Below are 25,815 nucleotides of genomic sequence, written 5' to 3'. Positions count from 1 at the left end.
ACAATCCCTCCTTCAGTGCTCAGACTGTCCACAATAGGCTGAGAGAGGCTAGACTGAGGGCTTGTAGGCCTGTTGTAAGGCAGCTCCTCACCAGAAATCACCAGCAACAACGTTGCCTATGGGCACAAACCTACCGTCGCTGGACCAGACAGGACTGGCAAAAAGTGCTCTTCACTGACGAGTCGTGGTTTTGTCTCACCAGGGGTGATGATCGGATTCGCATTTATCGTCGAAGGAATGAGCGTTACACCAAGGCCTGTACTCTGGAGCGGGATCGATTTGGAGGTGGAGGGTCCGTCATGATCTGGGGCGGTGTGTCACAGCATCATCGGACTGAGCTTGTTGTCATTGCAGGCAATCTCAACGCTGTGCGTTACAGGGAAGACATCATCCTCCCTCATGTGGTATCCTTCCTGCAGGCTCATCCTGACATGACCCTCCAGTATGACAATGCCACCAGCCATACTGCTCGTTCTGTGCGTGATTTCCTGCAAGACAGGAATGTCAGTGTTCTGCCATGGCCAGCGAAGAGCCCGGATCTCAATCCCATTGAGCACATCTGGGACCTGTTGGATCGGAGGGTGAGGGCTAGGGCTAGGGCCATTCCCACCTGAAATGTCCGGGAACTTGCAGGTGCCTTGGTGGGAGAGTAGGGTAACATCCCACAGCAAGAACTGGCAAATCTGTTGCAGTCCAAGAGGAGGAGATGCACTGCAGTACTTAATGCAGCTGGTGGCCACACCAGATACTGACTGTTACATTTGATTTTGACCCCCCCCTTTGTTCAGGGACACATTATTCAATTTCTGTTAGTCACATGTCTGTGGAACTTGTTCAGTTTATGTCTCAGTTGTTGAATCTTATGTCCATACAAATATTTACACATTGTCACGTCCTGACCATAGTAAGTTGTTATTTTCTATGGTAGAGGGGTCAGGACGTGACAGGGGGTGTTTATCTGTTTTTGTATGTCTATGTTCAGTTCTAGTTTTTGTATTTCTATGTTGGTTGTTGTTTGGCATGACCTCCAATTAGAGGCAGCTGGTTGTTGTTGTCTCTAATTGGAGGCCATATTTAAGTTGATGTTTGTCCCACCTGTCCTTGTGGGTGATTATATTTTGAGTAGTGTGTTTCTTCCCTCTCTGCGTCACGGTTTGTTGTTTTCTGGTTAGTTTGTTGTTTTCTGATTAGTTTAAGTATTTATGTATTGCATCACGTTTCACTATATATTAAATATGTGGAACACAAACGCTGCATCTTGGTTGGTCCGCTCCTTATCACAGCCGTGACACACGTTAAGTTTGCTGAAAATAAACGCAGTTGACAGTGAGAGGACGTTTCTTTTTTTGCTGAGTTTAGTTTGTGACCATGTAGCCCATCTAGTGTGTCTCCAACACCAAGGTTGTTTTACATCCACAAATGATCAGAACTAAAACAACCAGATAATACTATCCGTCTTACATAATCTAAGCTGCTCAAAGTTTATCATGCAATGTGTATTTAGTACGATATTCAAATGAACCATGCTGAATATTCAGGAGTCCGAATAGTAAAGATCTTCTGAAACCTTATCCTCTGGTTTCCACGGGCTCGACTGGTGCAGAGCCTGTCAACACTGTGCAACAAAGTGGGACTTGAAAGGGAAGTGTAGTAGATGGGACTTGTGAAAATTTGTGAAAATCGGCAATCAAAATAAATGTTCTCTCTCATTAGCCCAATTGATTCTATTTCTAAGATGCGTACTTTCAGATTTTCCAAACTCACCTGCGTTGCTCGCACTTTGAAGTCCACAATGTAGGGGGGAGGTTCTAAGGGTTAAGCTTGATGGTGATGGACAGAGATCAGCCAATTATTACTGAGAGATCAGCCAATTAAAACCAGCGGTTGTTTCGTACGCTCCTACCATAGACTTCCAGTCAAGACCCGTTCTGAGGCGCTGTAAAACCAGGCGGTTGGACAGAGAGAGCCGGCTGGTGGACAAAATGATCTGGTTCCTAACCCCACACTGAGACAAAGCCCCCCCCCCGCATAGTGGTCATGTGACCCACTGATAGCTCCCTGCTCTGCTCTCACAAAAGCCCCAGGTGGTGTTTTCCCTTTCCCAGCAACACCTGATAAGCCCAAATTAGCAGTGTGTCTGTGTGCCTGCTGCTCCCCTCCCAGATAGCTGTTCCATTACCCACCTGCTGTCACTGCAGCACTCACAGCTTCCCAGCTCCACTTTCTCCTGCTGCAGGGGAAACCAGTGAACCTAGACATCAGTGTTTGAGATACCTTAGACACAACATCGTCTTGTATAACTGCACTCAGTCACATGGACACATGGAGACGCACATACATATACAGTACCCTGAGTGTTCAAAACATTAGGAACACCAATATTGAGTTGCACCCCCTTTTGTCCCCAGAACTACCTCAGTTCGTCGGGTCATGGACTACAAGGTGTCGAAAGCGTTCCACAGGGATACTGACCCATGTTGACTAACTTGTTTTAACTGGGCCCTCACTGTTTCCCACGCCAATGGGTTTGGAACAGACACAGCTGTATTTGCGCTACGGACAACTGTTCACGTATTGACATTTCTCTGACATATTTTGGGTCGGATCTGGTCCACCTCGGAAACCCGAATCGGATGGGGTATTGATTTTGCAAAAAATTTTGTGGGAATTTCACAAATCCAATTCGATTTGGATCTAAATTTCCGGATCTGAGATGACCTCTACTTCACACTACCCCTCTATCACATTAAAGTTGTTGTATTAGCATCAAAGCACCAGACAGACACAATCTTACCTCTGTGGTAGGAATCTCTCTCCTCCTCCTAGCTAATCTCTCTCAGGTTTTAGAGCAGCCAGAGGGTTATGGGTTATCATTGTCCATCATAGTCCCACGCTGGGTAGGACCCATCTCTGCTGTGATCGGATGCCTTGTCGGGTTCCATTTTTGGCCTGTCTAATGGTGTTGTGAGTATACTCGTTGAGAGCTCTGCTAGCTGTCAGGAGGATTGTTCCATTCTGCACTCCCTCCCCTTAACGCCTCCTCCCCCACCCCGGTCCCTGACCACAGGTTATCACCCTTGACGCCAAGCGCCAATAGTGTCTCTGCGGATACTGACCCATGTTGACTAACTTGTTTCAACTGGGCCCTCACTGTTTCCTGCGCCAATGAGCTTGGAACAGACACAGCTGTATTTGCGCAACGGAGAAGTGTTCAGGTAGCCTATTTCATGGGATCAGCCAGTGGCGGTTCTAGCTTGTATGGCTCCCAGGGCAAACCCCCCTTCAGCAAAAAAACCAAAAAACCAATTCTCCATTAACTGTAATTTTTATTCAGACATTTAGAACAACACAAATAAATAATCATAACATTTCAAACTATATAAATATAAAAATATATACAAAAATAAGAGACTCAAATATCAAAAAGAAGTAACAAAGACAAATTGTCACGTCCTGACCAGTAAAAGGGGTTATTTGTTATTGTAGTTTGGTCAGGACGTGGCAGGGGTGTGTTTGTTTAGTGTGTTTCGGGGTTTTTGGTTTATGTTCTATGTTTTCTATTTCTATGTGGGTTTTCTAGTTTGTCTATTTCTATGTTAGTTTTGGGAACGACCTCAAATTAGAAGCAGCTGGTTATCGTTGCTTCTAATTGGAGGCCATATTTAAGTGGGTTTATTTTCTCTTGTGTTTGTGGGTGGTTGTTCCATGTATAGTCTATGTACCTTACAGGACTGTTTTCCGTCGTGCTTTTGTTCAGTGTTCATTTCTTTAATAAATCAAGAAGATGATTCACATCCCCGCTGCAGTTTGGTCCGATCATTACGACGCTTATGACACAAATAGAAACAAATGTGTTGATTTGGCCATCTAGCATCAATACATTACCCATCCCCCAACACTGTCAACCAAGAGTCAAGACTAAACAAATTCACCTTGGTGGTGTGCAGACTGCTTTTATATTATTCTTAATGATTTTGCAAAAATGCAACAATGTCTGAAACTATATATCCAGAGTTATGAATGAATTGTTGTTTATTTTGTAGCATTTTGTGGTGTGACTGATTTGACTAATTGCATTAGTACAGTACAAAGTTAGAGGTGCGCTATTTGATAGATTCTCCTGCTCCCCCTACCTCAGGCTTCCAGTGGGGAGACCGGAGGTCAACCTACCCCCGCCCCATCTCGTACTTCTGAGTGGGAGACCTTCTTAGGCAGTAGCCGGCCTAGCTCACAAACTAGAATCAGGGCGCCCACTCCGACAAGGTTAATTGACCCACAGTCCGACACGGTGACATGATATCATTGACGTGACGTGCAAATGAGCGATAGAAAACCGATTGCACAAATGTCACCATTCCTAATTTTTATGTGCGGGCGCCCCATGCCTTCCTCGGCAAGATGCCGCCCCTGGCGGCTGCCCATGTTGCCTATACCTAAATCCGCCACTGGGATAAGCAATATGTTGCTATTTCACACCGAGGTTACTTAACCTCAAGAAGGAGAGTGTTGGAAAGATTTTTCAAATTTAGTGAGGAACTATGGTCATTCCCAATTCATGTACAACACTCTGTTGGCTTTCTGTGTGAGGTGACGAAAAAAAATACTTTGAGAAGCTCCGCAGCTCATAACTTGTGGTGAGTTAAAACTTCTTATGGCTTGGGGGCAGTATTTCGACGTCTGGATGAGAAGCGTGCCCAAAGTAAACTGCCTGTTACTCAGGCCCAGAAGCTAGGATATGCATATAATTGGTAGATTTGGATAGAAAACACTCTAACGTTTCCAAAACTGTTACAATAATGTCTGTGAGTATAACAGATATCATATTTAACAGTAGAATAGCCAGGCCTTGAGGAGTACCAATAGCCACCAGTCTAATAAATCCATTTAACTAAAAAAGCCTGGCCTCATAGAACCCCCCTTCGTGCCAATGTCATTTGGTTGTGTTAATGAAGGTGTTCGGTAACAGAATACAAAATGTAAATATTTGAAAGAACATAACATTTTCATTAGTGTATGTTCCTGTAGGCTATTTGGTAAGCTCCTTGTTTCTTTGTTAATGCAAATACTCATCCCCATGCTGCGAAATGCATCTTGCTGTGTCGCATTATTATTATTATTATAGGTGTAGTTTCAATATAGTTTAGGTTTAGTTTGGACAGGCCTGGTGGACATACAATCTATGCGCTTCTGGATCAAGCAATACATTTTCTGACTGATTATAATTTGCATTTGGCATCCGATGTTTCTTATGACGTATTTTAACATAATAATGCATTCATTTAGCAATTAATTATTTATTATGGAATATTTATACAATTGAAATATCAAATGGTCAGAATGACCGTCATGGACATTCTAGTAGTTATGGAATTCCGGCACGCTGAGTGTTAACGTTCACTGCCTGCCTGTGAAGTCAGACATTCTGCTGGCATGCGCAGTAATAAAGCTGCATTTAAAAAAAAAATTCAGATCCATTTGGGTCTGATACAGACCTGACCCAAATTGGATCTGATTCTCTGACATATTTTGGGTCGGATCTGGTCCACCTCGGATCCGTATCGGATGGGGTATTGATTTTGCAAAAAATGTCAGATGGGAATTTCACAAATTCAATTTGATTTGGATGTAAATTTCCAGATCTGAGATGACCTCTACTTCACACTACCCCTCTATCACATTAAAGTTATTGTATTAGCATCAAAGCACCAGACAGACACAATCTTACCTCTGTGGTAGTAATCTCTCTCCTCCTCCTAGCTAATCTCTCTCAGGTTTTTAGAGCAGCCAGAGGCTTATGGGTTATCATTATCCATCATAGTCCCACGCAGGGTAGGACCCATCTTTGCTGTGATTGGGTGCTTTGTCGGGTTCCATTTTTGGCCTGTCGAATGGTGTTGTGAGTATACTCGTTGAGAGCTCTGCTAGCTGTCAGGAGGATTGTTCCATTTTGCACTCCCTCCCCTTAACGCCTCCTCCCCCACAGCGGTCCCTGACCACAGGTTATCACCCTTGACGCCAAGTGCCAATAGTGTCTCTGCGGTATCAACACAAATGCAGTGAGATGGAACATTAAAAAGATGTCTGTGCAGGAAGGAAGACAGATTTATATCTCAGCAGGACCATTAGACACAATGCAGTGTATAAAGTCAGGAAGCAATGGGGCTTGCAACATACATGATAACAGGCGTACAACATACAGTGCCTTTGGAAAGTATTCAGACTCCTTAACATTTTGTTACGCTACAGCCTTATTCTGAAATGGATTAAATAAAAACAATTCCTCAGCAAAAACAGAAATACCTTACTAACATAAGTATTCAGATCCTTTGCTATGAGACTCGAAACTGAGCTCAGGTGTTTGCAATTCCATTGATCATCCTTGAGATGTTAATACAACTTGATTGGAGTCCACCTGTGGTAAATTACATTGATTGGACATGATTTGGAAAGGCACACACCTGTCTATATAAGGTCCCACAGTTGACAGTGTATGTCAGAGCAAAAACCAAGCCATGAGGTCGAAGGAATTGTCCGTAGATCTCCAAGACAGGATTGTGCCGAGGCATCTGGGGAAGGGTACCAAAAAAATGTATTCAGCATTGAAGGTCCCCAAGAACACAGTGGCCTCCATCATACTTAAATGGAAGAAGTTTGGAACCTTCCTGAGCAATCGGGGGGAGAAAGGCCTTGGTCAGGGAGATGACCAAGAATCAAATCAAATGTATTTATAAAGCCCTTCTTACATCAGCTGATATCTCAAAGTGCTGTACAGAAACCCAGCCTAAAACCCCAAACAGCAAGCAATGCAGGTGTAGAAGCACGAAGAACCTGATTGGAGCTCTTTCAGAGTGACAGAGTTCCTCTGTGGATATGGGAGAACCTTCCAGAAGGACAACCATCTCTGCAGCACTCCACCAATCAGGCCTTTATGGTAGAGTAACCAGATGGAAGCTTCTCCTCACATGACAGCCCGCTTGGAGTTTGACAAAAGGCACCTAAAGACTCTCAGACCATGAGAAACAAGATTCTCTGGTCTGATGAAACCAAGATTAAACTATTTGGCCTGAATGCCAAGCGTCATGTCTGGTGGAAACCTGGCACTATCCCTACAGTGAAGCATGGTGGTGGCAGAATCATGCTGTGGGGATGTTTTTCAGCGGCAGGGACTGGGAGACTAGTCAGGATCAAGGAAAAGATGAATGGAGCAAAGTACAGAGAGATCCTTGATGATAACCTGCTCCAGAGCACTCAGGACCTCAGACTAGGGCGAAGATTCACCTTCCAACAGGAAAACGACTCTAAGCACACAGCCAAGACAACGCAGGAGTGGCTTCGGGACAAGTCTCTGAATGTCCTTGAGTGAACCAGCCAGAGCCCGGACATGAACCTGATCGAACATCTCTGGAGAGACCAGAAAATAGCTGTGCAGCGACGCTCCCCATCCAACCTGACAGAGCTTGAGAGGATCTGCAGAGAAGAATGGGAGAAACTCCCCAAATACTGGTGTGCCAAGCTTGTAGCATCATACCCAAAACAAATCGAGGCTGTAATCACTCCCAAAGGTGCTTCAACAGTACTGAGTAAAGGGTCTGAATACTTATATAAATGTGACTTTTCTGTTTTTTATTTTTAATAAATTAGCAAAAATGTCTAAAAACCTGTTTTTGCTTTGTCATTACGGGATATTGTATGTAGATAAAATAAAAAATGTTTTTCCTCAAATCAATTTTAGCTGTAACCTAACAACAGTTGGAAGCTACCGTACATCCTACATAGTATCTACAGCAAGTATTGCCATGACGTAGTTACTGTTGACTCATTATAGAGCTATAATAGATGCACACACAAACACACTATGGTATGGATCTATAAAACAAAGTCTACAGCCGCAGAAACTAAACACAACTCACTCAAAACCTCTTCCTGTCAGACAGACAAACATTTGACTGGATAAGACAGAGCTACGCTGAGGTCGGTTTAGTTTCAGTTAGAAAATAAAATAAATCACAGTTTAAAAAACAACATTAAATGCACTAAGCATTATGTGGGTTGAATGCTGTAACAGAGAATAAAACTAACAAAAGTCCAATGATGGTAGTGACTGCCCATTACTGCTTATCACTTACTAACCATCATTTTATTCACATTACTTTATTACAATATTTCAGTTGTTGTGTATATTACAATTTGTTTTAGGCCTATTTGATGACTACATTATTTCACTGTAAGTCATTATCTCATCTCTATAGAGCTGACAGTCATATTTTAGTTGTTCTTCAATGTAAATAAGGCACATTTTATGACTGCTGAATACCAACTAACACACTTAGATCATGTACACTACATGATCAGAATTATGTGGACACCTGCTTGTCAAACATCTCATTCCAAAATAATGGGCATTCATATGCATACGAACTATTTGCATACAAATCTGTAGATGCTCTACAGACGATCAGTAACACTTGTATATCACCCTTTCCCAGACAGCTTTTTCCAAATCAAATGAATGACAACCCCCCCAGTCTCTACTGTACCTCAGTCACAGCTCATCCAGCATTACACACAGACACCAGCTACACTCTCTTCTATAGCTACAAGTCATTACATAGTGGAAACGGGCAGGGAAGGACAAGCCCTCCACAGCACACTGACTAAACAGCCCCAGCCAGCCAGTTAGCCACACGCTGAGCGTAGCTTCACAGTCAGGCTGCAGTGGGACTGAATTCACTGGTGATAGCAGGTGGCAGCAGTGTGTCTCTGTTCTCTCTCCACATCCCTGAGCCCCAGGGCTCCATCCATGACATGAAGTGATTTCACAGCCATCACTGCAGCATTGATTGCCCTCAGTCAGTTCCCAGGGCAAGGCAGAAGCAGAGCATTCAAGTTCACAAAAGGACCAGGGGCAGAAACACTATTTGGATCTGTAGATGCTCTACAGACTATCAGCAACATTTCAACTATCTACTAACCCTAGCTTTAACCCTAACCTTAACACATATCCTAGCTAACCCTTATTCTAAACCTAACCCTAGCAAGCAGTTGCTTATCAACAGATAGTTTGTTGATAGTATGATCCTCTGTAGAGCATGTACAGATGGACCAAATAAAGTGTGACTTTAAAAACTCAGCTAGGTGAGTGGTCACAGAGCAGAAGACACGAGCAGGACTCATCCTAAACCCTAACTGCTGTCACTGCATAGATAGGGCTTTGAGTTCCATCTGCAGTCACAAACAGAAGGGGGTTTTCCCCATAGGGAAAATACATACAACATTAACAACCCAATTGTGAGGTGTAAATGAAATAACACTAACTGCTACATTAACCCAGGGTCGAAGAGAAGAGAAGAGAAGAGGAGAGGGAGAGAGAGAGAGAGAGAGAGAGAGAGAGAGAGAGAATCCTCCCCTGGCCTTCTTCCTGTCTGGTGTTATCTCCTCTAGATGGCTCAGTGTTGACAGGCAGGCTGATAACACCCACAACCACACAGCCATGCAGCCAGGGCTGAAACCCACACCAAGAGAAAAAAAACACAAATAGCAAGACTGAATCGCCACACATTAACATGTGTGCTAGTGGACCAGACACAGATACACACAGACACCTAAAAAATGCCAAAAGAACAATACTATCACTCACACAGACACACCAGCATAATCGTATCTATATGCATACCACTTTGTGGAGCTGGCTACAGCGTGGGCTGACTGATTGTGGGGGAGTGAAACTCAGGCTCAAGAGAGAAGAGGCTCCATCGTTGAGAGACTTGCACTGTTCATATGACCGCCAGGCAGCTAAATGAAGAAAAAAAACAGAGAGGAGAGAGGAGAGAAAGAGGCGGTGGTTTTGGGGGAGGGTGAGAGGCAGAGAGGCTGTTTCTGTGTCGCTCTGTGACTTGTACTGTAGAGAGGCCGGACGGACCAGTGATATGAGATGGAAGCCTGCAACATCTCAGTTTTAAGCTTTAAGAGGAATTCCACAGGGGAACTTAGTGCACATTTGGAGAAAGATGAAAAAAAAGATTGTGGAAAAATGTCTTTGTTGCTTGTTATGTGTAAACTTACCAAACCATGTCCGAGACATACACATTCACATTCCTCTGGCTCTTCACTGGGACGTATTGTTTAGATTAGTTATAGTGAAATAGTAGTCCAGTAATGTTCATTGAATATTTACATGCGTTAACACTGCATATCTATAGTAGTAGAGTCAGATTGTCACAGCTGTCGTGGAAGAGAGAATGGGACCAAAACGCAGCGGGTTGCGTGCTCAACATATTTATTATAAAAAATGCGAACACCACGGAAAAACAATAAACAAACTAACGACAGGAACAGAGAAGCAGGCTCAACAAAAGCAGTGCTCTCAAACAACTACCCACAAGTGACAAACAAAACACACACCTATTTATAGGACTCCCAATCAGAGGCAACTAGAAACACCTGCCTCCAATTGAGAGTTCAGCACCCAACCTACACATAGAAAAACTACCCTAGAACATACACATAGAAATATAAACATAGACCAGTGACCAAAAAAACCCCGTAATACATAAATAAACTACCCTCTGCCACGTCCTGACCAAACTACAATAACAAAATATCCTCTATACTGGTCAGGACGTGACACAGATAGGCACTAGCGTAGCCTAGTGGTTTTAGCGTTGGTCTAGTAACCGAAAGGTTGCAAGATTGAATCCCCGAGCTGACAAGGTACAAATCTGTCATTCTGCCCCTAAACAAGGCAGTTAACCCACTGTTCCTAGGCCGTCATTGAAAATAAGAATTTGTTCTTAACTGACTTGCCTAGTAAAATAAAGGTTAAAAAAATAAAATACTGATGCAGAAAAAATAACAGAAATATATTTTGTTACATACTGTGACTAGACATCAACTTCTGTTTTTTTGTTACAGAACTCCCTGGAAAGGCACACTGTTTTTAGCTTCAAAGACAGAATATCTTCCTCTCCCCCTTGTCATATGGTGTGGGGATTTGTTAAAATCTTGCTGAAGCTGGCAGATTATTGAGGAAGTGTAAAAAAAAATAAACACTGAATGATGGGTAATCTTGTAATTAGGGATTAACCTTCCCCTCATCAGCAGATGACAGTTTGAGCACAGCCTCTTTTGGGGGTCTAGTTTCTGTCTGCACAGTTCGGTCAAGAAGCAATGTTTACTTTCAATGGATGGATATGTGCTCTGTCTCCCTCTCCCTCCCTCTCAAGGGACAAGTGAAGAGGGGCATCGTGCAGCAGAGCCACCCACATGATCGACAGCCCCCCCATCTACCCAATGGGAGGGGCAATGCATCAGAGGGGGTGGCGCCTTTGAGGCAATTACTGTAATACATTTACCCTCAGACCATTCCTGTCAACCCGTCCCATGGGGCACAGTGCCAAATTATTCATATTCTTACGTCACACTATTCTGCATATTTCTCTTTCATCCGGCGTCCTGATTTAAAGGGACCACATTTCCCTCTACATGTTCCCCCTCCTCCTCTAGTATACTTACCACTTACCACAAAGATCAAAGCACAAGGGCACAAAGAGCTGATTTAGAACACATCTGGAGCAGACATGTTCTTATAGCTCCGTATTAAGGCCTCATTACGCCATATTCTATATAAAGGAACCACTCTCTGGTTTGAGGCTGTTCATGACACCCTGAGCTGTCTTAACACCACATCTTATCAACACTCAACGTTCACAACAACCTGAGCAGTTATACGTCGCTCAAGAGATCACAGTAACTAGGTTTCCATCCAATTGGCGACAGATTGTTATGTGAATAGACTAACATCAGTACAAAGTAAATATGTGAATTTCCCCACCAGTAGTGTGTTTCAACCAAACAGACTTGTTGTGGATAAAAATCAGTGCGATGACATTGTTTTTTTGCTCGTACCAAATAAAATTCTAAAAAGTTGAATGGGTTTCCATTACATTTTTCTCTCCCGATAGTGTTGTCACAAAATGTTTTGTTAAATAGCAAATGTTCCTTCTCTAGTCTTGGCACGTGCACTCTAGCCAACCGCTCACAGACACAGTGAGGTTAGGCTAGTCTACATGATGAGATTATTATGGATAAGAGCGAGAATATTTGTATTTGTCAAATGGCGGTCAAGCATCGATCATCATGTCACCAGAATAAGACCCTCAACATTTATTGGAAAGGAGTATCAAGCTCATCACCGTGCACTTTCACCCCCCTGTGAAGTTCATCAAAACTTATTTCATCTGTAGCCTAATAAACTGCATGGTTTCCTGAGTCGTTGTGGGAGGAGCTCACGCCATATCATTGCATGACTCCAAGATTACTTTGATATGATGGCTATTATATCCATATTTGCGCATAAAAGGTGTTTCCACCTCCATTTCTCGCATAATACATTTTACAGTCACAAAATTATCTGTCTGCATTTAAAAAATGTACCGAAACCTAGATTCCATCAAAGCTGTCATGATTTATTTTTTATAAAAGTTATGACTTTACTTGCATAAAAACTGTGGACGGAAATGTGGTTAGTGTCACAAAGGAAGTGTGGTGGTAAAAGATAACAGTAGGCTGATGTTCTCACGACACTAAGACACGTACACACTACTGGTAAACCACAGAGGCAAGGCTCTGAATATTTACACTCAGCCGGGAGGTCTGGGAGGGGGGACGACGACAAGGAGCTCTGTTCTGCTGTTGGACCTGAACATAACCGGTTGGTCTGGATCAGAACCCTTTAGTTTGGAACAATGTGTTCCATTATGGGTCACATATGGAACTAACAGCTGAGCTCAAGGGAGGATGAGCTGTGCTAGTTTCAGGTTTCAGCAGTACTGCTATTCTCACACATCTCTGTGTTGTTGTTTAACACAGTCAGGTACTCCTAAATGAATAGGCTTTGACTGCACATTCACCTTTTCTTTGTCCCGGCTCCTATTCTGACCTGATGCTAGGACTTGGACTCCAACCCTACTCCGGTTCTGTTCTATTGCCTGGCTAGGATACTGTGTGTAATGAGGGTTTGGGATAGCGCACAGAATCAGCATGCATGTGATCTTGCATGTGTGTGTATGCATCATATTAATGAATGTAAGCACTATAGAAGCGGATTCCAAATGCTTTGACACATCTCTGTATGTGTGTGCAATATTAGTTGTGTTTGTGTGTGTGTACACAAATTGGTGGTGAGAGTGCAGGCAGTGACTGTGACACTACAAACTGCATGCTTGTTCCTCTAATGTTCCTGTGGTCTTTCTATGCATCAATAACAGCAGACTGTCACAGGACAGAGAGCTGGGAGGCCACAATAGAGGAGAGGGGGATGGTGCCAATGAAAGAGACGAGAAGTGTATAAAAAAACATGATATCATCTATAGGGGTGAACAGAGGGGGACAACGCAGTTCTGATTGCTTTTAGATTCTATTTAGATGCTGCATTGAAGCCTTCCGTATTTTATTAATACGGACCTGTATTCAGAGCTTTGACGTCAGAAAAATACATGGTTGCCTAGTGAGAGAACACGCTCTACAAACATTCAACAAAGTTTTAAACAGGATTACATTTTCTTAAAAATACTAACAAGAGCTAGCCAATGTGTCTCCTGAAAAACAACAAGGATATTTCAACATCCAGAGACCTCCCGAGCACTGACATATAAGAGCGCCAATCCCCCCTGAGACTGGACACAAACTGAAGTACTCATGTAACATACAGTTACAGTACATGGTAAAAGCAGACCACATACAGAGGCAGAGTGAGCTGTACGGAAACAACCCAAGAGGTTGAGTTTCAAGTCACATGCACAAGTACAGTGAAATGCCTTTCTTGCTAACTCAAAGCCCAACAATGCAATAATCCACAACAATTTATTACTAGAAGAATAATATATATGAAATACACAATAACATAAGTAAGTAAGCATACTATATACAGCAAATATTTAAAAAGTCAGTTCCAATACCATATTTACATGTGCAGGGATACTGGAGTGATGGAGGTAGATATGTATAGGGATAAAGTGACTGGACAACAGGATATAAGATAAACAGAGTAGCAGCAGCTTGTATGTGAGTGGGTGTGCAGAGTTAGTATAAATGTATGTGCATATTATGTGTGAGTGAGCGAATGATGGAGCGAGTGTTTGTGTGTGTGTTGGAGTGACAGTGGGTGTGAGGGTGTAGGGCCCTGTGAGTGTGCATAGACAGTGCAAATACTGAAATCAAAGTTAAATAAAGATACAAGTTAAAGTCCGTGTAGCTATTTGTCAGTCGTATTGCTTGGGCATGGAAGTTGTTCAAGAGCCTGTTGGTATCAGACTTGATACACTGGTACCTCTTGCCGTGCGGCAGCTGAGAGAATTGTCTATGGCGTCGGTGGTTGGGGTCTTTGATGATTTTCCGGGCCTTCTTTTCACACTGCCTAATATAGAGGTCCCGGATGGCAGGGAGCTCGGACCCAGTGATGTACTGGGCTGTCCGCACAACCCTCTGTAGCGCCATGCGATCGAGGATGGTGCTATTGCCATACCAAGCAGTGATGCAGCCATTCAATATGCTCTCTCTCTCTACATCTGTAGAACGTTTTTAGGATGAGGGCCCGTGCCAAACTTTTTCAACCTCCTGAGGGGGAAGAGGCGATGTTGCGCCTTTTTCACAACTGTGCGTTTGGACCATTTTAAGTCTTTAGTGATTTGGACAACGAGGAACTGTTTACCTGCTCCACTGACGTCCCATCGATGTGGATGGGGGCGTGGTCAACCCCCCCCCCATTTCCTGTAGTCCACGATGAGCTCCTTGGTCTTGCTGACATTGAGGGAGAGGTTGTTGCTCAAGCACCACAATGTCAAGTCACTGACCGTCTCCCTGTAGGCTGACTCATCGTCGCCGGTCATCAGACCTACCACCATCGTTTCATCAGCTAACTAATAATGGTGTTGGAGTCGTGCGTGACCACACAGTTGTGGCTAAACTGGGAATACAGGAGGGGACTAAGCACACACCCCTGTGGGGCCCCTGCGTGAAGGGTCAGCGTGATGGAGGTTATGTTGCCTACCCTCACCACCTGGGGTTGGCCCATCAGAAAGTCCAGGATCCAGTTGCAGAGGGAGGTGTTCAGACCCAGAGTCCTAAGCTTGGTGACGAGTTTGTAGAGGATAATAGTGTTGAACGCTGAGCTGTAGTCAATTAACCGCATTCTCACATAGGTATTCCTCTTATCTAGGTGGGTGAGGGCAGTGTGGAGAGCAATTGAGATTGTGTCATCTATGGATCTGTTGGGGCAGTATGCCAATTGGAGTGGGTCTAGGGTGGCTGGGATGGTGGAGTTAGTGTGTGCCATAACCAGCCTCTCAAATGATTACAGAAGTGATTGCTACAGGGCGGTAGTCATTGTGGCATGAAGAATTAGAGTTCTTAGGAACAGGGATGATTGTGGTCATCTTAAAACATGTGGGGAATTACAGACTGGGACAAGGAGAGGTTGAAAAATACTGTGAATATGCCTGCCAGCTCTTCTGCGCATGCTCTGAGAATGAACCCTGGAATACCGTTGGGGCCCGCTGACTTTCAGGTGTTGACCTGATTAAAAGCCCTTCTCACGTCGGCCTCAGAGAGTGAGATCACCCAGTCCTCTGGGTCGGTGACAGCCCTCACACCCGGCTCAATGTTGTTGTTGTCAAAGCGTGCATAACATGCATTGAGTTTATCTGGTAGAGAGGCATCATTGAGCAGATCACGGTTGGGTCTTCCTTTGTAATCCGTATTAGCTGTAGCTCCTGCTCATGCAGCGGGTGTCGGAGCCTGTGTAATATGATTCCACCTTATTCCTATATTGTCCTTTTGCTCATTTGATGATTCTGCGGAGGTCAAAGCGGGCCTTCTTGTACTTATTCCTGTCTTCCGCCGTAGCATCAGGGTTGCCTGTCTTCCGCCGTAGCATCAGGGTTGCCTGTCTTCCGCCGTAGCATCAGGGTTGCCTGTCTTCCGCCGTAGCATCAGGGTTGCCTGTCTTCCGCCGTAGCATCAGGGTTGCCTGTCTTCGGCCGTAGCATCAGGGTTGCCTGTCTTCGACCGTAGCATCAGGGTTGCCTGTCTTCCGCCGTAGCATCAGGGTTGCCTGTCTTCCGCCGTAGCATCAGGGTTGCCTGTCTTCGGCCGTAGCATCAGGGTTGCCTGTCTTCGGCCGTAGCATCAGGGTTGCCTGTCTTCGGCCGTAGCATCAGGGTTGCCTGTCTTCCGCCGTAGCATCAGGGTTGCCTGTCTTCGGCCGTAGCATCAGGGTTGCCTGTCTTCCGCCGTAGCATCAGGGTTGCCCGTCTTCCGCCGTAGCATCAGGGTTGCCCGTCTTCCGCCGTAGCATCAGGGTTGCCTGTCTTCGGCCGTAGCATCAGGGTTGCCTGTCTTCCGCCGTAGCATCAGGGTTGCCTGTCTTCGGCCGTAGCATCAGGGTTGCCTGTCTTCGGCCGTAGCATCAGGGTTGCCTGTCTTCGGCCGTAGCATCAGGGTTGCCTGTCTTCCGCCGTAGCATCAGGGTTGCCTGTCTTCGGCCGTAGCATCAGGGTTGCCTGTCTTCGGCCGTAGCATCAGGGTTGCCTGTCTTCCGCCGTAGCATCAGGGTTGCCTGTCTTCCGCCGTAGCATCAGGGTTGCCTGTCTTCCGCCGTAGCATCAGGGTTGCCTGTCTTCGGCCGTAGCATCAAGGTTGTCTGCGATGGAGCTATGTGCGGTAGCCCTGCTCTTTAGTTTAGCGCCAACCTCAGTGTTAATCCAGGGCTTTTGATTGAGGAAGCAGCGAACCCTGACCGTGGGGACAACGTTGCCGATGCATTTTCTAATGAAGCCATTGACGGAGGTGGTAAGCTCGTCGATGTTAATCGGTGGAGTCTCAGAACATATTCCAATCAGTGCTAGCAAAGCAGTCCTGAAGCATACCCTCTGATTCTGGTGACCATTTCGGATTCTGGTGACCATTGCAAATCTCGGGTACTTCTGTCACGGCTGTCGAAAGGAGAAGAGGACCAAAGTGCAGCATGTGTCGTTCCACATTTTATTTATACTGTGAAACTATGCAATATATAAATACACTGAATTAAAAAATAAAAAATAAAAAACGTGATGCAAAGATGAACACATACACAACTCAAAATTAATCACCCACAAAACCCAGGTGGAAAAACCCCTACTTAAGTATGATCTCCAATTAGAGACAACGAGGACCAACTGTCTCTAATTGGAGATCACCCCAAACAAAACCCCAACATAGAAATACAAAACTAGAACCTAAACATAGAAATAGAAAACATAGAGAGAGAAAAAACCTGTCACGCCCTGACCTACTCTACCATAGAAAATAACATCTTTCTATGGTCAGGACGTGACAACTTCCTGTTTCAGCTTCTGCTTGTAAACAGGAAGCAAGAGTACGGAGTCATGATCTGATTTCCCGAATGGCGGGGGGGACATTGGGAGGACATTGTATGCTTGCTTATGGGTAGAATAGCAGTGGTCTAGGACTTCCTCCCCTTGTGGCATTGGAGACGTGTTGATGGAAGTGGGGCATCGTGTGTCTTAGCGATGCTGAATTAAAATTGCCGGAAACCAGAAAGGCGGCCGCTGGGTGTAGGGTTTCCTGCTTGTTTATAGCCTTGTACAGTTCGTTAAGCGGCAGTTTATTATTTTGATTGGCCTGAGGTGGAATGAATACAGTAGTCAAAATAACAGCTGAAAAGATTTGGGAGTTTGGGCCATGCGACGACTATTTCACTGCCTTGCAACCTCTCTAGAAGTACATTGAGGGAACAGTATATGTGTGTATGTATGGTATAATATTGTGAGCAGGTCTGAAAGTACTCTGTCATGCTGTGGGGGTATGGTTTCGAGGGCAGTGAGAGAACGGCTACTTGACTTTGACCGGGAGCAGAGAGATGATCTCACAAGGGTTACAACATTTGACCTGTTGTCACGTTTGGTTGAGACAAACATCGTCCATTTCAAATTGATCTGCCAACTCCTATAAAGCATTCTGAACTGTTGCATGACCTCACTCCAGTTCAGTTACTTGTGGTGTATGTTTTTCTTTGTGCAGTTCCCTTAAAATCCAATTTCAGTATGTCAGTCAGTTAATGAGAGGAAGTAAGCCAGCCAATACAGAGTCTGTCAGTCTGCCACATCCATCTTTATTCATAATCACACATTAGAGATGTATCTCCAATATGTTGTTAATGGAACAGACCTTTCAGAGTTCTAAATCTCAGTAAGCGGGTCCAACACTGCTCTAAGAACTTTAATCTGAGCTTCTCCCACTTGAACAATCCTGAAAGGCCTGACTCCAACTCCTTGTCTCCCTCCTTCTCCCTGTGGGGGGTTGAAGAAGCACAGCTTTTCTTCCAGCTGCACAAACAAAGCCAGCTCAGAGTAACAATGGCTGCCAGAATAGAGGGATGAGGAGGGTGGGTGTCGAGGGGGGTTCCAAACCACACATCTCCATGTGTACCTGCTCCAACATCACTGAAACATGACCACTGACTGGGATTGACCAGACACCAGGAAACCACAATCTGACCACATTGATTAACCATACAGCTGTAGCAGGAGCTCTGAGCTCATTCCACTCCCTCCCTACCGTAAATCACAGTAGAATAGTGTTCGTACACTGTACAGTTTCTTTCTTCGAAAGCCACAAAACCAAAATGAAAATGTTGAGGTGGTTTGTTATTGTTTCATGTGCCATGGATGAAAGATCCAATATTGCAATCCAATAACCTTTCTTAGCCTAATTACGTGGACTGGCAGAAAGTTTCTCTAAGTATATGGGTGGTCCACAGTGAAGTTAACAATACTGTATGATACAGACATGCCTTTATCACAACTGTGCAGGATGATTTGAACCAAATCCCTTTAATGATATGTCAGGCATGCTGGTATGTTGGTGAGGGTATTAGGGTGCGTAGCCATGGATACGTTTATGGTTAAGTGACTAGAGAAGACGACAGATGTAACAGGACCTTTTAAAGCTGTTGGATTTGGGTAAGGAATTTAAACATCATCCTGGACTGAAATATCCCAAACCTTTTCCCTCCTCCAAATGTCTGCTCAACTAAATATTTATAAAGTATTCCTGAGATCACATCTGACAGTGAGTCCGGGTGTGTTAGACAGATTACGTTTTGAAATAGTTTCATGTGTGTGTGTGTGTGTGTGTGTGTGTGTGTGTGTGTGTGTGTGTGTGTGTGTGTAAAATGTTGGGAATGGGAAAAAAGCAGAGCAGGCCATATATTTCCTGATCGGAGACACTCCCAGTTCTTGGCTGTGTATCAGAAAGCTACATGTTGTCAGCTGTTTGTTGCAGCATGTACTTCTGTAACCTGCGAACAGAAGGCACTTATTTTTCTACAGCTGCCACACCCAGGAAAAGTGTTTTAGGGAGATTCTCATTTGGGCAAAAGACCGTCCTCTCATTGACTTCTCCTTCCTCTCTCCTCTGTGACCCAGTAAAACCGATAAGTGGTCGAGTGTTAATTCGTTAGTAGGCGAACGAAGGAGGCTGCTCCCCTCCTCGATTACCAACTTCGACAGAGGATGCACAAGAGTATCCACACCACAGGAGGTTGGTGGCACCTTAATTGGGATAGACGGAATTGTGGTAATGGCTGGAGGGGAATGGTCTCAAATACATGGTTTCCATGTGTTTGATGCCATTCCATTCACTCCGGTAGCAGACATTATTATGAGCCGTCCTCCCCTCAGCAGCCTCCACTGATCCTCACGGCAGGTAGTGCAGGAGTGTTTTAATACCCACCACACCCCCTTTGAGTGAGCAAATGTTTTCCCGAAGGAGAAGAGCATGCACACATTTAAAAATGATATGCTACTTATCCTTTTATCTAGAAAATGTATTGCACTAACTACATTTGTTTTGATCACTTTATACATTTATTTGGGGATCCACCCCTGTAAAGGCATTACACACATTGACTGTATGATACATTTTTAGTCAGTGCTGCAGCTCTTATCTGTAAGTAGAGGATTGACATGTGACGGTTTCCTTTTAACCCAGCCTGTACAAGCCAGAACGTTGTTGGCTATTTGGCATGCACCCGTTGTTCCCTTCTCTGATCTTTCTGATGTTTGTACTCCTTTCCAAATGGCTGACTAAAGTAAAGTGGTTGTGTGTAGTAGACAACAAGAGCCTTCAGCGTCCCTAATGAAAAAGACTTCTCACTGCTCGTATTAGCGGCCTCGCTCTCCCAGGATTGGAGCTGAAACATGAGCATCCTTTAGGGACGACCCCACCCACATCTCCCTCCGACTTCAACCCCCCATGTGACCCGGCTTCCGACCTGGCCAAGAAATAATCCCACACATCCAGTTCCCACCGCTGAATTATCATGAATTTATTTATCCATCCGTTTACTTTCTACATTGGTTTATTTATTTGCCCATTGATTTGTCTTGCATTTCTCACGCGCTACTTCTCCTCGCAGTCTTCCTCCATTCAGTAGGCTTTGGTGACCCTGGGGCTCATGGGGGATGTTCAGTTCATGAGGGATAAACTAGTGACTGAGCAGGGAAGAGGCCAGGGTGGGTAACAGGACCCAGAGACCTCCTGACCCCAACATGATGATGTCATGATCAGCTGGATTTAACCAGAGAGCAGTCTGACATCATGGAGTTTAGATTCACTCTATATGGACTGCTAAACCCCAAAACATGTATCAGAGCCAGAGCATGAGATCCAATGAATCCCTTTAAATCCTTTTTTTGTCTTTAACAGTAAGTCTGCCTGGTTACACTGTGTGGATGGTTGACTGTTGGTGTGTTGGAGCTGTTAACAGCAGCACTCCAGGACTCTGTCACTTGGGCCAGAGATGAGAGTGTGTGAAGTGAACGTATGTGAAGAGGGTTGGCAGAGGTCAGTTGTGGCGGCGGCGTGGCGGGTTTTGTTCTAGTGTAATGAGCCGTGAGGTCACATGGTTCCAAAGCAGACGGCCAGTCGCCTGGATCAGGTTATATCTATCTCCAGCCTGTCGGCCAGCCCCCCCTCCCCCCCGTAGCACACCCCCACAACATCCCCATCTCACACCTGATATTCTTCTCCACCTACATACACTGAGTACACCAAACATTAAGAACACCTCCCCCCTTTACACTCAGTACAGCCTAAATTCGTCAGGCATGGACTCTACAAGGTGTCAAAAGCATTCCATGTTTTTGGCCCATGTTGACTCCAATGCTTCCAATGACTCCAATGCTTAGCGGGATGTCCTTTGGGTGGGGGACCATTCTTGATACACACAGGAAACTGTTCAGCGTGAAAAACCCAGCAGCATTTCAGTTCTTGACAGAAACCAGTGTGCCTGGCACCTACTACCATACCCTGTTCAAAGGCGCTTCAATCTGTTGTCTTGCCCATTCACCCTCTGAATGGCACACATACACAATCCATGTCTCAATTGTCTCAAGGATAAAAAAAATCCTTCTTTAACCTGTCTCCTCCCCTTCATCTACACTGATTGAATTTGATTTAACAGGTGACATCAATAAGGGATCATAGTTTTCACCTGGATTCACCTGGCCAGTCTGTCATGGAAAGAGCAGGTGTTCCTAATGTTCTGTATACTCAGTGTATGTCCTTCTCCCACCCACCACCCCTCTGAAATGATGTTATCATGGAGAAATGTTTGCTTGTCTTTATTTGGTGTTTTTTGTCTGTAGTGGCTCCCATCTGAGCATTCAGTTAGTTTAGCGCTCTGTTGCCATTGGTTAAGCATGAGCTAATGTCATCAGGAGCTTTTAACATTTTAGAGAGGCTTAACGACCAGCACACTGAAGAGAGTGAGCTGAGGAGAGAGAGAATGATGGATGGGTGTTTTTATCAGGGTAATAAAACACTAGTTCCTCCTCCTTATCAGCTTATCTCTGTGTTTCTCTCCATGAATAGATTACCGACACTCTCATTCTGTGTGGGTGCGTCTGTGTAAGGTGTTTTTGCATAATGCTATTCTTTCAAAGAGCAGAAACATGCAGGGTGCGTTTATGCTTTTCATTGTCAACGTGACCCAAAACTGTGCTCCTAACAAACACTATTTCATTCATCTTGGCCAAGGTGCAGAATGGGTCATAACCACACCATAACAGACATCACAGCAGTCACCTACATCCATACAACCCAGATAATCATGACATATCCTGTTCCACACATCTTAATCCACATATTCAACACGCTGAACTGTACTGTCAAGCCGTGTCAGAGGAAGAGTCCAGCCACCCAAGTCATAGACTGTTCCTCTCTGCTACCGCACGGCAAGCGGTACCGATGCACCATGTCCAGAACCAAAACCACCCTGAACAGCTTCTACACCCAAGCCATAGGACTGCTAAATAGTTAACCAAATATCTACATTGAACCTTTTGCACTCTCTTTTCACTCATCATATATGCTGCTGCTACTGTTTATTATCTATCCTGTTGCCTAGTCACTTTACCCCTACGTATATAAACATATCTACCTCAATTACCTCGTACACTGTATAATAACTCTTTTCCCCCCTATTGTGTTATTGACTGTACGTGTGTTTATTCCATGTGTAACTCTGCGTTGTTGTTTGTGTCGCACTGCTTTGCTTTATCTTGGCCAGGTCGCAGTTGTAAATGAGAACTTGTTCTCAACTAGCCTACCTGGTTAAATAAAGGTGAAATATATATATATTTTTTAAGTACCCCTGCACATCGACTACATACTGGTACCCAGTGTATATAGCCAAGTTATCCTTACTCATTGTGTATTTTTTCCTTGTGTTATCATTTTTTTCTATAGATTTTTAACTGTTTCTCTATTCATTGTTGGAAACAACTAAATCTGTTGTTTACAAAGAATGTGACAAATAAACTTTGATTTGATTTTGTAGTCAGTTAAGACCTCAGCATATAATACATGTATAGTATGACAGATAGGTTAGCCTAAAGTATGGTTAGCCTAAAGTAACGGTGTGTAAAAGTGTGCAGCAAGTAGGTCAGGGCTTTTACAATAGAATTATGAACAGTTTCTTTATCTTTTAAGATAAAACTGAACAGTGTTGCTAAAATATATATATATATATATTAGCCTTTATTCTTTTTGGAACACTTGGAAACATGTTAGAATGGAAATTTGGTTTAATCCACCAGACACTTGGGACCCCGATCCCGCGGACGCTCACCAAGCAGCTCCGCTCTGGTGAGATGGTATAATGGAGCCTTTTGTTTTATTAAAACATCCTTTCAGGACAATGCGCCCTTTACAGTGACGGATGATCGAACCTCGACAACACCCGAGGGGGGCACAGCGGGTCTTGCAACCGCTACAAGACGTATAGGAGCCCCCTGCGAAGCTAAAGCCAGGGGACCACAGCACACCCCCCTCGACAAACTACAATGCACATAGAGCAGCAGTGAATCCGCCAGCAGCGGGCACCGTGGCATGTTAATATTTAATAGATCATGTTACTCATTAAACACAACGTTCCAAAACATCTGTTATTCTCGGAGAATAAAAACAATATATTTATTGACGGATCATTTTCTGGTTGTTCGATTAACCATATAATGTACAACCTTGAGGAATGACAATCCTGGTTATCATTCATGCTGCCCAATTCTAATATCATTAAGGTTACTTAAACATTCATGTGTGATTAGATGTCAGTGGTTACCGCTAAATACGTGCTATAGGTCTTTGGGTAGGTTAATATAACATAATAGGTTATATCTTCCCAAAGTGGGCGACATTCATAACCGCCCTCCCTCGTGTGTTGCAGACTCGCACATTGTTCATTGATTGATAGTTTCTTTGTTTTTCCAACAACGGCACGTGAAAAGTGTACACTCGCCACAATTGTACAATTTGGCTGGTAGGTCTACACATGAAGCCACTTACCCCATGTGCGAAGTCGGTGGGTGCAGCGAAACCAGTCGGCCGATGTAATTGTCGTTGTTGTAGACAAAGGTGTAGCAAGTGGCTACCTATCTCCAAATCAAATGCATTTTCAAAAGTTCACCTGATTTGTGAGCGCTGTCTTCTTCTGGGTCGAGGGTAAGGATGACAATCAAAAGTTCCGATGACGACTGGACAGTGTTGCTTGTCTAGTCATAGGTAAATCCATAGCTGGAACTACTCTGCCTCAAACAATATATATACTGCGAAGACTGAATGATTCCCAATACAAAAGACTTTAAAGACAATGCCTAAGACTTTTCGTTAGGCTCATACTTTCTCCTTTGTTGCTCTATTCCCAGTGTCCGTGTGGTTGTTCGTTCTCTAACTCTGAGAACAACAGCTCCACCGGCTATGGAACAACAGGGAGGCGCGCGCACATTACGCGCCGGTCACACACATATTACTCCCCTCAAAACCACTGTCGAAACGACCTACTACAGAATAGGAACACCAGTCCCATTGGCGGTTAATGGTTTTCACTTATTATGTTCAGATAAACCCTCTACCTTTATTCATAGTCACTAATTAGACTTACAGGATAACAAATTGCATTTTCATTGTGAGTTTCTCTCTCCAGTGTACACATGAAGCCCAGATGTTTTCGTCCATAATGTTCCACCACCTCACTTCCGGAGCCCTTGCGCTCCCTGGATGAACGTGAGTCCAGTGCTCCTCCAAATCTAAACTAGCCTGAGATCCGAGGAGTCTTCTGACTGACTGACTGACTGACTGACTGACTGACTGACTGACACTACAGTACTACAAATACTGTCTCTGGCATACAGGCTATTCATATACTGAAGAATTTCAGTGTTTCCTGTACATTATTTGTAATTAGATTTTACTATAAGGGAAGGGGAATGTATTTGCATTTCAACTTTGATATGGCTCATAGCAAAACATGTAAATAAGCATTGAGTCAGTTGTTCATGTTGACTTATTCTTGTTTTTGTCTTTAATCAATACATCATGGCAATTGGTCTGTTGTCAGTCAAGAAGGTATAGGGTAGAGGTGAGTATGGTCATGTTCTGTCAGTCATTATCAAGCCAGAATTCCAGCCTAGCTACTGTACCGTACCATTACATAAATGTATTGGTTTTGTATACGGCAGCCAGAGACCACATGACACATTACACACATCTTGGTGGCAAATGAAACTAGGTAATGAAACGCACACAGATGAAACATAAAGTCCATAAACTGTCTGTCTGCTTTCTCCCCCTGTGTTGGTGAGTGAGTTGAGAGTGAATAGAGCTGCATAGTAAGAGGAGACAGGGAGTGATTGGGCAACCCCCCACCCACCAACTGTAGACATCCTTTCCACCTTTCTTCCTTCCACCTCTCCTCCTCCACCAGCTGCGTGGGAGGTGTTCTCTCAGAAGCAGGGAAATTGTGAAATTTCTTGAATAGAAACACACGTATATTTGGGAGAAATCAAAAAGAGACTCAAAGTAAACGTTCCATTTCTCTGGAAACTGAGAGAGGCTCTTCAACATGTGGGCGTACCTACCCTCTAAGGCGCCAATGCTTTTCGTACCTCCATGTCAATGACGTACTCCACTTAAGCGTTGGCAGTTTGAATGGACAGTGAGTAATCTGGATGTCTAGCAAGCACTCATTATGGACTGACTGCACATTGTTAGGGAGTTTATGATGGGACAAGACGTTTGAGAGAGAGTGCACTGCAGAGCCTCACAGAGGAGAGAGGAACCCCCAACCTTGCAGCTCCCACTTAGCTCAGGGGAGGGGTCAAGAGCCCTGACCTCACTTCCTGTTGGGGCTACTCACAAGCATTCCATTGTCTGTGAGAATGTGACTGGGCTCTTGAGACTCCCCACATCTGGCAGCTG

At 44.3% G+C, this 25,815-nt stretch overlaps 1 protein-coding gene across 3 annotated transcripts in view; it reads right to left on the bottom strand.

The window, feature by feature from the left end:
- The window catches only part of LOC123723726 (sphingosine 1-phosphate receptor 2), a 32,430-nt gene extending 7,771 nt beyond the window's left edge, over positions 1 to 24,659 (bottom strand). The window contains exon 1 of one of the 3 annotated variants that reach the window (XM_014193382.2): positions 24,500 to 24,659. The gene's annotated coding sequence lies outside the window, so the exon portion shown is untranslated. The other 2 variants (XM_014193381.2, XM_014193380.2) reach the window with 2 other exon arrangements.
- Positions 24,660 to 25,815: the final 1,156 nt, after the last annotated feature.

The sequence above is a fragment of the Salmo salar genome, chromosome ssa03 (genome assembly GCF_905237065.1).
Source record: "Salmo salar chromosome ssa03, Ssal_v3.1, whole genome shotgun sequence".
NCBI classification, from domain to species: Eukaryota; Metazoa; Chordata; class Actinopteri; order Salmoniformes; family Salmonidae; genus Salmo; species Salmo salar.
This window is presented reverse-complemented; position numbering and strand designations above follow the sequence as displayed.